This window comes from Mixophyes fleayi, chromosome 3, assembly GCF_038048845.1.
Source record: "Mixophyes fleayi isolate aMixFle1 chromosome 3, aMixFle1.hap1, whole genome shotgun sequence".
Lineage (NCBI taxonomy): Eukaryota > Metazoa > Chordata > Amphibia > Anura > Limnodynastidae > Mixophyes > Mixophyes fleayi.
In genome coordinates, this window is record NC_134404.1 from 70,695,015 (window position 1) to 70,711,508 (window position 16,494).

At 42.6% G+C, this 16,494-nt stretch overlaps 1 protein-coding gene across 1 annotated transcript in view; it reads right to left on the reverse strand.

Annotated features, from left to right (window-relative positions):
- The window catches only part of PLEKHB2 (pleckstrin homology domain containing B2), a 52,964-nt gene extending 39,174 nt beyond the window's left edge, over nucleotides 1-13,790 (reverse strand). The window contains exon 1 of the mRNA XM_075201697.1: nucleotides 13,638-13,790. The gene's annotated coding sequence lies outside the window, so the exon portion shown is untranslated. The remainder of the gene's footprint in view (nucleotides 1-13,637) is intronic.
- Nucleotides 13,791-16,494: the final 2,704 nt, after the last annotated feature.

Below are 16,494 nucleotides of genomic sequence, written 5' to 3' on the forward strand. Positions count from 1 at the left end.
TGGAGATTGTGGAGGAAGTTGACGAGGAGGGTGTTGCTGGTGTGTATCCAACTGGACCACGGGATTTAGGTGTCCCTGTACCGATGAGGGTCCTAGCCCCAGTTCCTGAACTAACCACTGAACTATGAAGGTTATTCAGGTGACGTATAAGGGAGGATGTTCCTAGGTGGGCAAGATCCTTACCCCTGCTTATTTGAGCTTTACATAAGCTACATATTGCCATACATTGGTTGTCTGGATTTGGATAAAAATAACTCCAGACCGAAGAGGTGCATTTTTTGGTCTTCTGACCAGGCATGACGATGGGCTTTTTCATCCCATGGACATCAGCTGTTTCCCCCCCTGGTGCCTCATTTACAATAACCACATCACCATCCTCATCATCAAGTTCCTCCACAGCGCCAGCTACATCATCAATAGCCTCCTCCCGAGCCACCTCTTCCCGTACAGTGATGGGAAGGTCAGGCTTGACAACCACCAACACCCTTGGACTCGCCTTGGGGATTTGTGATAATTTCTCTTTAGAAGGCAGAGTTGTTTGCTGTTTTGTTGCTGACAGCATAACTCTCTTCAATTTTTTGTAGGGGGGGGGAGGAGGAGGAGGGCTAAGATCCGTGGGTGAAGCTGAACCACTAGTCATGAACACGGGCCAGGGCCTAAGCCGTTCCTTGCCACTCCGTGTCGTAAATGGCATATTGGCAACTTTACGTTTCTCCTCAGATGATTTTAAGTTTCTCTTTTTGCTACTTTTTCTTAACTTGGGCTTTTTGGATTTTACATGCCCGGTACTACGAGATTGGGCATCGGGCTTGGAAGACGACGTTGATGGCATTTCATCGTCTATGTCATGACTAGTGGCAGCAGCTTCAGCATTAGGAGGAAGTGGGTCTTGATCTTTCCCTACTTTATCCTCCAAATTTTTGGTCTCCATTATATGTAGCACAAGATACTGCAGAATGTGTGAACTTGGTAATATTGCAGTACCAATGGACTTATACTGCTGGATTGGTTTTGCAAATTTGGTTATAATTATTATATATTTTTTTTTTTTTTTAATTTTTTATTTTTTTTTACTTTTTTTTTATTTTTAAAAAACTTGGGAATAGTGGGGAAATAACTATGCCCTTAGAAGCACAGAGCACAGGACACAGCACCACTGGACTGAACAGGACACGGCACAGGACCCAGCAGCACTACGGAACTCAGCAGGACAGAGCACAGGACACAGCACCACTGGACTGATACTGCAGAATGTGTGAACTTGGTAATATTGCAGTACCAATGGACTTATAATGCTGGATTGGTTTTGCAAATTTGGTTATAATTATTATATTTATTTATTTTTTTTAATTTTTTATTTTTTTTTACTTTTTTTTTATTTTTAAAAAACTTGGGAATAGTGGGGAAATAACTATGCCCTTAGAAGCACAGAGCACAGGACACAGCACCACTGGACTGAACAGGACACGGCACAGGACCCAGCAGCACTACGGAACTCAGCAGGACAGAGCACAGGACACAGCACCACTGGACTGATACTGCAGAATGTGTGAACTTGGTAATATTGCAGTACCAATGGACTTATAATGCTGGATTGGTTTTGCAAATTTGGTTATAATTATTATATATATTTTTTTTTTAAAATTTTTTATTATTTTTTACTTTTTTTTTATTTTTTAAAAACTTGGGAATAATGGGGAAATAACTATGCCCTTAGAAACACAGAGCACAGGACACAGCACCACTGGACTGAACAGGACACGGCACAGGACCCAGCAGCACTACGGAACTCAGCAGGACAGAGCACAGGACACAGCACCACTGGACTGATACTGCAGAATGTGTAAACTTTGTAATATTGCAGTACCACTGGACTTTTACTGCTGAATGTGTGAACTTGGTAATATTGCAGTACCAATGGGCTTATACTGCAGGATTGGTTGTGAAAATTTTGTGGTAATTAAAAAATATTAAAGTAGTTTTTGGTATTTTTTAAAAAAACTTTTTTTTATTTTTTTAAACACAGGGGAATATTGGGGAAATAACTATGCCCTTAGAAGCACAGAGCACAGGACACAGCACCACTGGACTGAACAGGACACAGCACAGGACCCAGCAGCACCACTGACCTCAGAAGGACAGAGCACAGCACACAGCACCACTGGACTGATACTGCAGAACACAGCACAGCACAGCACAGCACAGCACAGCACAGCACAGCACAGCACAGCACAGCACAGAACTAAACAGCACAGAACTAAACAGCACAGAACTAAACAGCACAGAACTAAACAGCACAGAACTAAACAGCACAGAACTAAACAGCACAGAACTAAACAGCACAGAACTAAACAGCACAGAGGACCACCTAACACACCCTCCCTCTACCCTGATCAATGCCCGAGTGAAGATGGCGGCGACTAGCGGGGAATTTATAGGATCCGAGTATCGCGAGATCCGACAACGGGATTATGAGTCAGAGCCTCAGTTTCACTTTTGAATTTGGCGCCAATACCCGGATCTGTCTCGGATCCGACTCGGATCCGCAACGTTCGGGTGGGCTCGGATTTCAGAAATCCGAGTGCGCTCATCCCTAGTTTTTATTGAAAAATAGTACAGCTTATACAAATGGCAAAGTAAGCAAGATTTTGTAGTATAGCGGGATGTATATCCATTAACAGACTCTGAAGTAAAATGGTTCGCCCTCATGACTGGGAAAAGGGAGTCCCACAAACAGGACAGCAGTGAACATTTACAAACAAACCAAGTGTGGTGTAAAGGTTGAGCTGTATTGTGGGATAGGGGTAAGGGAGAGACTGAGAGGGGGGGGGGTGGGGAAGCAGGAGGAAGATGGGAGCTGGGAGATACCAATAGGTGGAAGAAAGGGCCTGGAAGGAGGTCTGTCGAGAGAGACATGGGGGTAAGTTTATCAAGCTGCGGGTTTGAAAAAGTGGAGATGTTGCCTATAGCAACCAGATTCTAGTTATAATTTATTTCATACATTCTACAAAATGACAGTTAAAATCTGACTGGTTGCTATAGGCAACATCTCCTCTTTTTCAAACCCGCAGCTTGATAAATTTGCCCCCCAATCTCAATTTTTCCAGAAAACATACAGAGGGGTTTCCTTGAATTCCATCCATTAGAGCCACAGTAGGTAATATTCTCTGCACTTGACGGATGATGAATAGATCAGATCGTCCATGGATATGTAAAAGTCTAGACGCGCGAACCATTCCTTAATAGATGGCGGTGTTGGGGATCCCCAGTGTACTGTTATGAGCGTCTAGTTGCTATCCAATAACGATTGTCCAATTGCCGTTTTGTGGTTCCAAAGCACAATGTGATTTAATACCCAAAACAGCAGAATAACGTGTATATAACTTTATAATGTCAACCATAAACTCTGCTACTTTCTACTCAAATAACTAAGTCTTGCAACTACATTTAATATGACCTAATTACAAGTGTATGTGTGCGTGTAAACGCATGTATAAGTGTTTGCCACATGTTGCGGTTAATTACGCTCCTCCCCACATAATTTCAGACAAAGAACAATCAAGTTGTTAGACATTAATTGAAATGACCATATCCAATTATCTGACTTCGACAGGACCAGTATCACAGCCTTTGCAGTGCAATTGAGGTATTTCAGGGTGGACTTCTTATATTGGGAAATTGGCAATTTAGTGGGATTGAACAACCAATAGATCGAACAATTGCCTTAGAAATAAGCAACACAGCCTCCCAGAAGGGGCGAAGGGTCCTGCATTCCCACCAGATGCGCAGTGGGGTTCCTGGCGCCAATTGACATCTCCAACATAGGTCAGGGAACCCAGAAAAACTGTTTTTAAATTATAATTTTTTTCTCCTTGGAAAACATTTATTAGGCTTTTCTTAATGTCTAATATAATGGACATTTTTACAGTTCGTCATGATTGCAGACACATATTATAGCCTCATACAATACTGACGTCACTAGGACAGCAGAAAATCAAGTAACTGAGACGGCCAGCGCTTGATTCGGACATAGCTGCGTTCATTTGAGCTTGGGACGCCCTCACTGTAAATTGACTACGGCCAAATGCCACTTCCTCGCCCCATTCACTCTCTGACATCGTAGACTGTAGTAAGAGTCCTTTGCATTCACATATGTAGCGGACTTGGCTTTGTTGACAGACTTATTTCCCAGATCAGTGCGTGCGCAGATTAATTTTGCGTATGATATGCTCAAAACAGCCATACAGGGGCGGATTGGTCATCTGGCAAATGCTAGATGGGTGCTGCAGGGACCAGCACCAAGCAGGAGCGGACTGGCTATTTATTTGTATTGGCTATTTTGTGCTATTTGGTATAATGTGATTTAGGGGTACTACTCTGTGAGATAATATGATTTGGGGGCACTACTGTATAGCATAATATGATTTGGGGGCACTATTGTGGCATAATATGAATTGGGAGCACTACTGTATGGCATAATATGATTTGGGGACACTATTCTGCCATAATATGATCTGGGGCTACTACTGTGTGGAATTATATAAATTAGGGCTACTACTGTGTGGCATAATATAAACTGGGCGCACTACTGTATAGCATAATTTGATTTGGGGACTCTATAGTGGCTTAATATCAATTGGGGACATGCACTCAGACGTGAGGGATGTGTGAGGGAGGGGTGGACTTAATATAATGTGGGTGGTAGGCTATTAATTTAATGATGGAATGAAGGTGGAGGCTAATTATTTAATGGGTGTTAATTTATGTGTGGGATGATGGTGAGGCAATTTCAATTATTGCTGGGGCTGTTTAGAGTAAGGGTTTATTTATTAAATGGGAATACTATTAATTTAATGTTGGGGTTGGTTGGAGGGAAATAGATCTATTTATCAAATGTCAATACTATTATTATATTTCAGGGGCTGGAGGGAGGCCTAATTATTGTATGGTATATTGATTTAATGCCGGGGTTGGTTGAAGTTTTCTGAATTCCATGTACCCATTTTTTATTCCAAATAGGGCCCCAATATTCAAGGATCCAAACAAGCAGCAACTTAAAACACCAGAACCCACAGGTAGTGAAGATAACAAGAACATGCAGGAGAGAGAAGGACAGTCTGCTAACTGTCCTGAATCTGGTGGGGCAGTCCTGAATTTGGGTGACTGTCTCACTTAGTTAGAATTTGGTACGTCTGCAAGGATAGTTGGGAGGTATGTTCCACTTCACACTGCACGGCGCGGCCGCCAAATTTCTGTTGGTGGTCCTGTATATACCATTGTCTGGTACTGGTGCACCCTATGCTGCAAATAGAGAGTCAAGTTGCACATAATACATTTGTATCTCATGGGACACCGTATAATAATGAGCTTTGCAAAAGTACTGTAATTATTATTATTAATAATATTATTAGATCCTGGGCAAATAAAGGGAAAGATTGAATAGGACTCATATACATTTTAAAAAAACAAACAATCAAATTAAATGCATGCAAAAATAGCCTACCTATGCCCTTATGCTGAATCAGAGGCATCTCAAGCTGCATCCAGCTCTTTAACAGTATCATATGTGCCAGGTCTACATCAGTCGTATATCACGTACACGCCCAACCAGGTCATATGCATGAAAAAGTTTTTTAACATTTGTTTTAAAAGCGAAAAATGTATTTGTTATTAGATTTGATTTAAATGTAAAAAAAAGCTTCTATAATACAACAGAAAATTCCCTCTAAAATGAGCGCAAAAATTATATAATATAGGCACAATCAATAAAAGAGCAATCAGCTTCTGAAATAAACAAGCAGTGAATTGCTATGTTGCCTGATGCTGTATGGGGTCCCACAACACTGTGCAGCACACAGGAAGCAGGAAGTCTTCACTTCCTGTCTGATCTGAGGAGCGACGCCGGCCAGCGCAACTAAAGGTAAGTGAGGGGGCTGCCATACAAAACTATAGGGAAGGAGAGAGGGGCTGCCACACAAAACTATAGGGAGGGAGACGGGGCTGCCACACAAAACTATAGGGAGGGAGAGGGGGGCTGCCATACAAAACTATAGGGAAGGAGAGGGGGGCTGCCATACAAAACTATAGGGAAGGAGAGAGGGGCTGCAATGCAAAACTATAGGGAAGCAGAGGGAGGCTGCCACACAAAATTATAGGGAGGGAGAGGGGGGCTGCCATACAAAACTAAAGGGAGGAAGGGGGGCTGCAATACAAAACTATAGGGAGGGAGAGGGGGGCTGCCACACAAAATTATAGGGAGGGAGAGGGGGGCTGCCATACAAAACTAAAGGAAGGAAGGGGGGCTGCCATACAAAACTTTAGGGAGGGAGAGGAGCTGCCATACAAAACTAAAGGGAGAAAGGGGGGCTGCAATACAAAACTATAGGGAGGGAGAGGGGGGCTGCCACACAAAATTATAGGGAGGGAGAGGGGGGCTGCAATACAAAACTATAGGGAGGGAGAGGGGGGCTGCCACACAAAATTATAGGGAGGGAGAGGGGGGCTGCCATACAAAACTAAAGGAAGGAAGGGGGGCTGCCATACAAAACTTTAGGGAGGGAGAGGAGCTGCCATACAAAACTAAAGGGAGAAAGGGGGGCTGCAATACAAAACTATAGGGAGGGAGAGGGGGGCTGCCACACAAAATTATAGGGAGGGAGAGGGGGGCTGCCATACAAAACTAAAGGAAGGAAGGGGGGCTGCAATACAAAACTATAGGGAGGGAGAGGAGCTGCCATACAAAACTAAAGGGAGGAAGGGGGGCTGCAATACAAAACTATAGGGAGGGAGAGGGGGACTGCCACACAAAATTATAGGGAGGGAGAGGGGGGCTGCCATACAAAACTAAAGGGAGGAAGGGGGGCTGCCACACAAAATTATAGGGAGGGAGAGGGGGGCTGCCATACAAAACTAAAGGAAGGAAGGAGAGCTGCAATACAAAACTATAGGGAGGGAGAGGGGGGCTGCCACACAAAATTATAGGGAGGGAGAGGGGGGCTGCCATACAAAACTAAAGGAAGGAAGGGGGGCTGCAATACAAAACTATAGGGAGGGAGAGGAGCTGCCATACAAAACTAAAGGGAGGAAGGGGGGCTGCAATACAAAACTATAGGGAGGGAGAGGGGGACTGCCACACAAAATTATAGGGAGGGAGAGGGGGGCTGCCATACAAAACTAAAGGGAGGAAGGGGGGCTGCCACACAAAATTATAGGGAGGGAGAGGGGGGCTGCCATACAAAACTAAAGGAAGGAAGGAGAGCTGCAATACAAAACTATAGGGAGGGAGAGGGGCTGCCATACAAACCTATGGGGAGGGAGAGGGGGGCTGCCATACAAAATTATAGAGAGGGAGAGGGGGGCTGCCTTACAAAATTATAGGGAGGGAGAGGGTGGCTGCTGCACAACATTATAGGGAGGGAGAGAGGGTCTGCCATCCAAACTATAGGGAGGGAGGGGGACTGCCATACAAAACTATAGGAAGGGGTTGCCAGCCATACAAAACTATAGGGAGGGGCTGCCAGCCATACAAAACTATAGGGAGGGAGAGGGGGTCTGCCACACAAAATTATAGGGAGGGAGAGGGGGGCTGCCATACAAAACTAAAGGAAGGAAGGGGGGCTGCAATACAAAACTATAGGGAGGGAGAGGAGCTGCCATACAAAACTAAAGGGAGGAAGGGGGGCTGCAATACAAAACTATAAGGAGGGAGGGGGGGCTGCCATACAAAATTATAGGGAGGGAGAGGGGGGCTGCCATACAAAACTAAAGGAAGGAAGGGGGGCTGCAATACAAAACTATAGGGAGGGAGAGGAGCTGCCATACAAAACTAAAGGGAGGAAGGGGGGCTGCAATACAAAACTATAGGGAGGGAGAGGGGGACTGCCACACAAAATTATAGGGAGGGAGAGGGGGGCTGCCATACAAAACTAAAGGGAGGAAGGGGGGCTGCCACACAAAATTATAGGGAGGGAGAGGGGGGCTGCCATACAAAACTAAAGGAAGGAAGGAGAGCTGCAATACAAAACTATAGGGAGGGAGAGGGGGGCTGCCACACAAAATTATAGGGAGGGAGAGGGGGGCTGCCATACAAAACTAAAGGAAGGAAGGGGGGCTGCAATACAAAACTATAGGGAGGGAGAGGAGCTGCCATACAAAACTAAAGGGAGGAAGGGGGGCTGCAATACAAAACTATAGGGAGGGAGAGGGGGACTGCCACACAAAATTATAGGGAGGGAGAGGGGGGCTGCCATACAAAACTAAAGGGAGGAAGGGGGGCTGCCACACAAAATTATAGGGAGGGAGAGGGGGGCTGCCATACAAAACTAAAGGAAGGAAGGAGAGCTGCAATACAAAACTATAGGGAGGGAGAGGGGCTGCCATACAAACCTATGGGGAGGGAGAGGGGGGCTGCCATACAAAATTATAGAGAGGGAGAGGGGGGCTGCCTTACAAAATTATAGGGAGGGAGAGGGTGGCTGCTGCACAACATTATAGGGAGGGAGAGAGGGTCTGCCATCCAAACTATAGGGAGGGAGGGGGACTGCCATACAAAACTATAGGAAGGGGTTGCCAGCCATACAAAACTATAGGGAGGGGCTGCCAGCCATACAAAACTATAGGGAGGGAGAGGGGGTCTGCCACACAAAATTATAGGGAGGGAGAGGGGGGCTGCCATACAAAACTAAAGGAAGGAAGGGGGGCTGCAATACAAAACTATAGGGAGGGAGAGGAGCTGCCATACAAAACTAAAGGGAGGAAGGGGGGCTGCAATACAAAACTATAAGGAGGGAGGGGGGGCTGCCATACAAAATTATAGGGAGGGAGAGGGGGGCTGCCATACAAAACTAAAGGGAGGAAGGGGGGCTGCCACACAAAATTATAGGGAGGTAGAGGGGCTGCCATACAAACCTATGGGGAGGGAGAGGGGGGCTGCCATACAAAATTATAGAGAGGGAGAGGGGGGATGCCACACAAAATTATAGGGAGGGAGAGGGGCTGCCATACAAAACTATAGAAGGGGTTGCCAGCCATACAAAACTATAGGGAGGGGCTGCCAGCCATACAAAACTATAGGGAGGGGCTGCCAGCCATACCAAACTATAGGGAGGGGCTGCCAGCCATACCAAACTATAAGGAGCCTGCTATAATGTGTGAGGGAAGAGGAGTGTATGTTGTTATAATGTGTAAAGGAGTGGATATTACTACAGACAGTGATACCACTGGTTAGACCTTTTCCCCTCTGTAGAAATTATCAACTGGATCAAGAAACGCGTCAATTTTTCTGCAATCAACTTTGTTTATTTGGGGATGTCCTACCGTATGTCAAGTGTACACTTTTGTGGATATTGCACAATCATATGTGTTTTATACAACACCATTAGTTTCATCAAGACCTAAGAGGTATTGCTGAAGTCCGTGAGCTTATATGGTTACAACATCGAAGGAGGAGTTTTCATCAGCCATTCTCAGGATTTGTATCATCTGCTGTTTGGTACTGGAACCCTGTTGGCCATGATCAGAGGCTAGACGGAGAACCATATGATCGCTTACAGTGAACTGTACATCTGCTCAATTTGTTTAAGTACAACCTCCCAAGTACATCAGCTCGGGGCTGCTCCACTGCTGCCTATTCAGAGCGGTCATTCTCCGGCTCAACTGGATTTTCTTTCATTTAACCATCTCTCATTAACATCATTCAGTGCAATTAAATTTGACATTTAATCAAGTTCTACACAATGTTTCCAAACTGGATTGTATCAGAACTTTGGTATGGTTCTAGAAACTTATGAATGTTATTATTGACATCAGATCGATTTGCCTATTATTGATACATACATTCCATATAATTTTTTGCATGCTGGTCTATTTATTATTAATTTACAAGTTGTGATATCAGTAAGATATGTTTTTTTACCTATGTTTGTATTAATGTTCTAACAACATAATATGTGTTGTTATTATTGATGGTTGCTCACTGTGTCAATATTTATTATTATCATTATATTGAGCCATTTTTTGAGCGCTTGATTTTTCTGTATTTGTATACACATATTATAGGTGGTTTCCACAACCCCTTTCCAGCAGTTTTTGACTCTATAGCTGGTTTAGGGTTCTTCAATCTGCATTGTTTTCATCATCATCATCAACATTTATTTCTATAGCGCCAGCAAATTCCGTAGCTCTTTATAATTGGGAACAAACATTAATAACACAATACTGGGTAATACATACAGACAGAGAGGTAAGAAAACCCTGCTGGCAAGCTTACAATCTATAGGACAATGGGAGTTAGAGACACAAGGTCATATTGCACACTGGACCAGCTAGAATGCAAAGGTAAAAGTACTGAGTGGGCTGTGTGTGTGGCAATGTTGGTCAGAGGGTTGTTGTCTTGTGTTAGCTGTGTAGAGGGTGGTAATAGGGGAGATTAAGATGGTGGTTGAGGAATATCATAAGCTTGTCTGAAGAGGTGGGTTTTCAGAGAACGCTTGAAGATTTGAAGACTAGAGTAAAGTCTTACTGTGTGAGGAAGGGAATTCCAGAAAGTGGGTGCAGCCCGAAAAAAGTCCTGTAACCGAGAATGGGAGGATGTGATGAGAGTGGAAGAGAGACGCAGATCTTTTGCAGAACGGAGGTGTCGAGTTGGGAGATATTTTTAAGACAAGTGAGGAAATGTATGTTGGTGCAATTTTGTTGACGGCCTTGTAATGTTAGTAGAAGAATTTTATATTGGATTTGTTGAAATACAGGCAACCAATGTAGAAACTGACAGAGTGGCTCAGCAGAGGAAGAACGGTTTGCAAGGAAAATCAATCTAGCCGCTGCGTGCAAAATAGATTGTAGGGGTTCAAGTCTGACTTTGGGAAGACCAGTAAGGAGGGAATTGCAATAGTCGATGCGGGAGATGATGAGGGCATGAATTAAGGTTTTTGCAGTGTCTTGTGTGAGATATGTGTGTATTCTGGAAATGTTCTTTAGATGTATGTAACATGATTTAGATATAGAGTTGATGTGGGGAATAAATGATAGTTGTGAGTCAAGGATTACACCTAGGCAGCGAGCTTGCAGGGTGGAATTTATGGTCATGTTATCAACAGAGATGTAAATGTCAGGGAGGAAACTTCTGTTTTTCGGGTGGGAATATTATTAATTCAGTTTTTGAAAGATTGAGTTTGAGTTGGCGAGAAGACATCCAAGATGAAATGGCAGAAAGACAGTCAGTAACGCGAGACAACACAGATGGTGAAAGATCAGGAGATTATAGATAAATTTGTGTATCATCCACATAGAGATGATACTGATTATATTTTTATATATACTTTATTATTCCTATTATCGCTATTATTTTTAATATTTAAATGTAGTTTTATGTTTAGTTATTGATGATTTGTAATTTGAGTTTCTAGTTTTTAAGACTCATTAGACTTACAGAGCGCCATAGGTTTATTAAATTTCCTATACATTGTAATTAATTTTAGTTTATATATCTTCCTGTCACAATTTTGCACCCCCAAAAATGTTGTGCCCACCGAAAAGCTTTGCGCCCTAGCCTGCAGCAAACTCAGCCTAATGGATAATCAGGCCCTGCCCATCCGGATGGAATCCTGTTGTCTCTAAACCTTCTTACTCAGGGTAGACTAATTCCTAAGAATCATTGCAATCTCATTACTTAAATGATAGAAAGGTAAAAGCAATGTATAGGCTTGTGTTAGGCTATGTACAGTACACACTACTTTGTTTTCAGCCAACTATTAGGTCTAATGGACCATAAACGACCGTTCGGTCTGATATCACTTTAGCCCAGTGGATCCTACTTTTTCAGTTCAAGGCACCCTTAGGGTCTCCATAATTTTTTCAAGGCACCCTTAAGCCACAATAATTACCAAGTAGTCCCCCGCCTTGCTTACCACTGGCCCTGGCCAGGGCATCCCTGTGAGATGGCCGAGGCACCCCAGGGAGCCTAGGCACACAGTTTGGGAACCACTGCTTTAGTGTGTACAATAAAACCATGACTGATGGTTGTTACAAAGCCACTGAAATAATTTATATTTTAAAACTAACTTGAACATCTCATTCAGCAATGGAACTATGTTGTTTCAATCTTGCAGTGTGTATGAACTCACGACCGATTGTCTGACATTCTGACGATAGTTCCTCCAACAGCCTTTTCTGGGCGTGTATATCTATATTTATAGGATTTCAGTATCTGACTTCTTGATCTGGACCTCTCCTTGGGACTATTTCAGGAGGATTACAGATAAGCTTTCAATGATTTCCATATTGTACGCAGTTTATATTATAATTTTACACAATGTATTGATGGTGAGGAACTACGGCACTGTGAGCGCTCTCCGGCTCTATTAGTGTTTTTGCGTATGTGTGTGTATATTTATATATATATAAAATATATTTCCAGAGTATTTACATATTTACATTAAAATACTTTCAACATCAGTTGCACTTTTCAGTATGTCTCATTTCCTTATATTTCCCTATATTATGCTCACATTGAATACATACATAACACATCACCTACAGAGACAGATCACACATTACATCTTATATCTACATATAAAAGTACAGTGCCACATATTGTATTACATGTAGCATTTCTCCTCAGAAAAACATCTCAGAAACAAACTGGTCTTTATACCAACACAATGCTAGGACTTCACTGGAGAATGGGTTTGTACTAGGAAGGAATATAGATAACAGCAAATATCACATGATCCTTCCAGACAATTCCTGATTTTGACAGAAACAATAAATGTTTTGGTATAATTACACAACACACTGTATATGTAAAGAACAGTGCCTAAAGATCTTCTACATACGCTCAGAAACAAACGTTACAGAAAAGCCCTAATAATACTAATAAAGAAAAGTAACAAAAACTATAACTCAACAAACAACATAAAAATATGCCTTGGAAATGTTGACTTTGGCATAATGTAGCTATTTCCAACCAGAACTGCCCATAGCAATTGTGTACCGCAACCTCCCTGTACTGTACAATCACTCCTCTGTTCTGGAACATGCGTATGCCTGGTGGGCTGTCCTACCAACATATACTGTTTATATGTCACTGAACAAACGTAGAAATAGCACCATGTTATAGGCATCTAGCCCTGTAAAAGGTTTTTTAAAAACAAAACAAAATACAAAACACTTATTTATAACATTGCCAACTTCCCACTTGTAGCAGACGAAATATAAATGCAAACACAGCCACTTGGTAAATATGGCTCCCTACCTAATTCTAGTGTATCGAACAAGTACCTTAATCTGCTAAAATTGAAACAACTTCTATCTTCTTGGTCCAGGCACAGTATGATGATGTCAGTGGGTTTGAAACCCACAACATAAACTATTCAAGCTGTGGTATTTAAACGTACTGATATAAAGCAGTTGATGCACTGCTAAGGGCAGGATTACATGGGTTTCTGCATATTATATAGACAGAAGGCTCTTTGATTTTGACAGATTAAGGTACTGTTAGATACACTCTACTGGAAAGAGTACCCAACCAACCTTTAACGCAAGGTAGGGAGTTATATTTGCAAACCAGACCCTATGCTGCCAATATCAAGCACACAAACAACAACTTATTAGTTATTATAGGGAGGAGAGTTACTTACCTCTCAGTTATCCCTGTCTCTGCAGGTAGTAATGTCTGTACAATCCCTGTAATGTCTATTCAATCAGTCTACTCTCTCTCTGTCTCTCAGCTCTCTGTGCCTGACAAGTGTCAGTTTCTGTCCAGCACCACCTCCAGTGACTTCATGGCAGTCTTATGACTGCTGACTGTTTACAGGCAGCTGCTCACAACTGAACTAGCTTTCCAGGGCTGCTGGGATTTGTAGTTTCACAGACTGTTCTTTAATAAAAAGTGAAGGAGCTGGTAAAAGTATATTTAAAATACAACTAGCAAGCACAAATATAGATGGCATTAAATAATGTATATCGATTGTTATTGAATGTTAATTATATTGCTGGAAGGTGTTTCAGATATTAACATTACTATTAATATTTTTTTATTTATATAACACAAACTTATTGTGCAGCGCTGTGTAATCATGGGGTAAAAACAAATTACCATGCAATGACTAACAAATACAGTAACAAGCAAGGAAACACTCACTAGAGCGTACAATCTACAGTTGCATTAATGTGAATTTGGTAGACACTGAGGGCCTGATTCATTAAGGCACGAAAAACAAACGTAAATTGCATTTTATTTAAAACGCATGTAAATCCGGCATACGGACGTCCTTATTCAACTAGAGGTTGACATGAGGATACTTGTGTTGTTGAATACGGATCTAGGTGTGCTCTGCTCTAACAGACAATAAACTACAGGATACATCCAATATATAAGTGGAATATAGAATCCCAAAAGAAAGCAGAGAGAAAAAAAAATATTAAATTGATGTCACTTGTTAATAATAGTCATTAATGACAAACTTAACCCCCGACCCCCAAACACACACATAAAATACATTTATTTGGATGCTATAAAGGTCTACTGAACATAAAATACATTTTTACAGTTGCTCCTGATTGCAAACACATGTTCTAGCTGCATACATACACCTGACATGTAGCTGGTGGAAGTGATATGACAAAAACATCATGTACCTTTGAGATGCCCAAAGTTTGAATCTGACGCTGCTGCGTGCATTTGAGCTTGGTACGCCCTTACTGTACATTGACTACGTGCATATTCCCAGACGCCTCCCTGTTTCGGCCATGAAGTTATAGGCCTTAGTAAGAGATCTCTTTGCTCTTGAAGCTGAACTGGATGTTGTTGCGTTCACTGGTGTATGGTCCGGTACTGGGCATGTACAACATGATTATACACAAAATAAAGCACGTATCTGCATTTACGTTGCTTAATGAATCAGGTTCTGAGTCGTTGTGTGTTAGCTCGATCAAATCAAATAAATAAATTTTGGCTGATGTAGAGATGCTTCAATTGCACCCCATAGTGCTGACACTTGTCCAACACATGTCACAGTTTACTCCCGACACACATCACAGTAACTTACATCTCACTTCATCCCATGTTTTAAACTTGTTCATTTATGTGCAACAAATGCATTTGCCATTAGCTATCAAACATTCTCAAAAATCCTCTCTGATACACCAGAAAACAACTCCCGATGAGAGAACTAGAAGCTGAGAGATGGGCAGGTGTCTTTATTATTTCCGCTGAGGCCATTTGAAGAAAGAGTTTTCTGAATTTAGAAAGATCCGAAACGTCGAAAGACAGTTTTTCTCACCATTTTTCCTCCTCTTTTGCAATTTAAGCTGTCCAACACCCTCTCCTGGGGGGCTTGATGGGTAGACACTGAAGTTTTATAGGACTTACTTGCAAGGGACTGGGAATTTTACCCCACTTCTCGTCCAGGTACTACCCCAATTGGAACAGACAGACGAAGTGTCTCAAGCAGTTTCTACAGCTCTTTGTTCCGAGTGCCCAGGGCGACTGGTCCCAATTGCTTGCGTGTGCAGAGTTCTCATGGAACAACCTGGTGCAGAACTCCACAGAGGTACCCCAATTCTACCTCTTTTATGGTTTCCATCTGGTGGTCATCCTGTTTCCTATGCTCCCTCTGGGGCTCCTTCTCTAGAAACATATGTGCAGAATCTTCGGGGCTGAAGAAGATGAAGGTAGCTAACCCAAAAAGATTTGTAGAGCAGACAAGACAGGATAAGCCAGTAATCTCATTGGGCAATAATGTGTGTCCTGCTCTCCATATGCAACATCTCCCCAATGATGCCCTCATTCAAACTGGGGACTTAGTACATTGGTCTGTACCCAGGTAGAAGATAAATGCAGTAGCATACAGGTTACTACTTTCCTTACAGATTCACCAAATGTTTCATATCTCCCTTTTGAAACCGGTGGTGAAGTGCCCATTTCCAATAGCAAAGATGGTTCCTCCTCTTGCAGAGGGTCACTGGGAATAAATCATTCAGTTGATCACTGACCGATTCAGGAGAGGCGTGCAGTACCTGGTGCACTGGAAGGGCTTTGGTCCCGCTTTTGTATTAAGTCGACTTATGTTCATGCACCTTCTCTGCTTGACAGATTCTTCAGGGTGAATCCTGTCAACCCTACAAGGTCGTATTCGAACTCTGTTCTAAAGAAGACAGCACTGGGAGAATTGCCTGCAATACCGGCTACAGAAAACAGGTAACAGTGCACCATCTACTGCACATTCTGTTCATTAAGTGTAATAGGCACTTTGCTGCAGATCAAGTCAATTAGGTCTAAGAGACCTTACCTGTATGCAGAATCTATAAGGTCCTTATTTCAACCAATATCTACATGAGCAACGTTGGAATTTTGCTTCTTTGCTGTTGTTTCTTTATTTGCCTGTTTATCAACTTTGGCTTTGTCCCTCAAAATTCTACCCTACCCTAGCCCAACAAATTTGTTCCTCATGGTTCTACCTCCTCCAACTTCAGTTTTTTATCTCATGTGTCCTC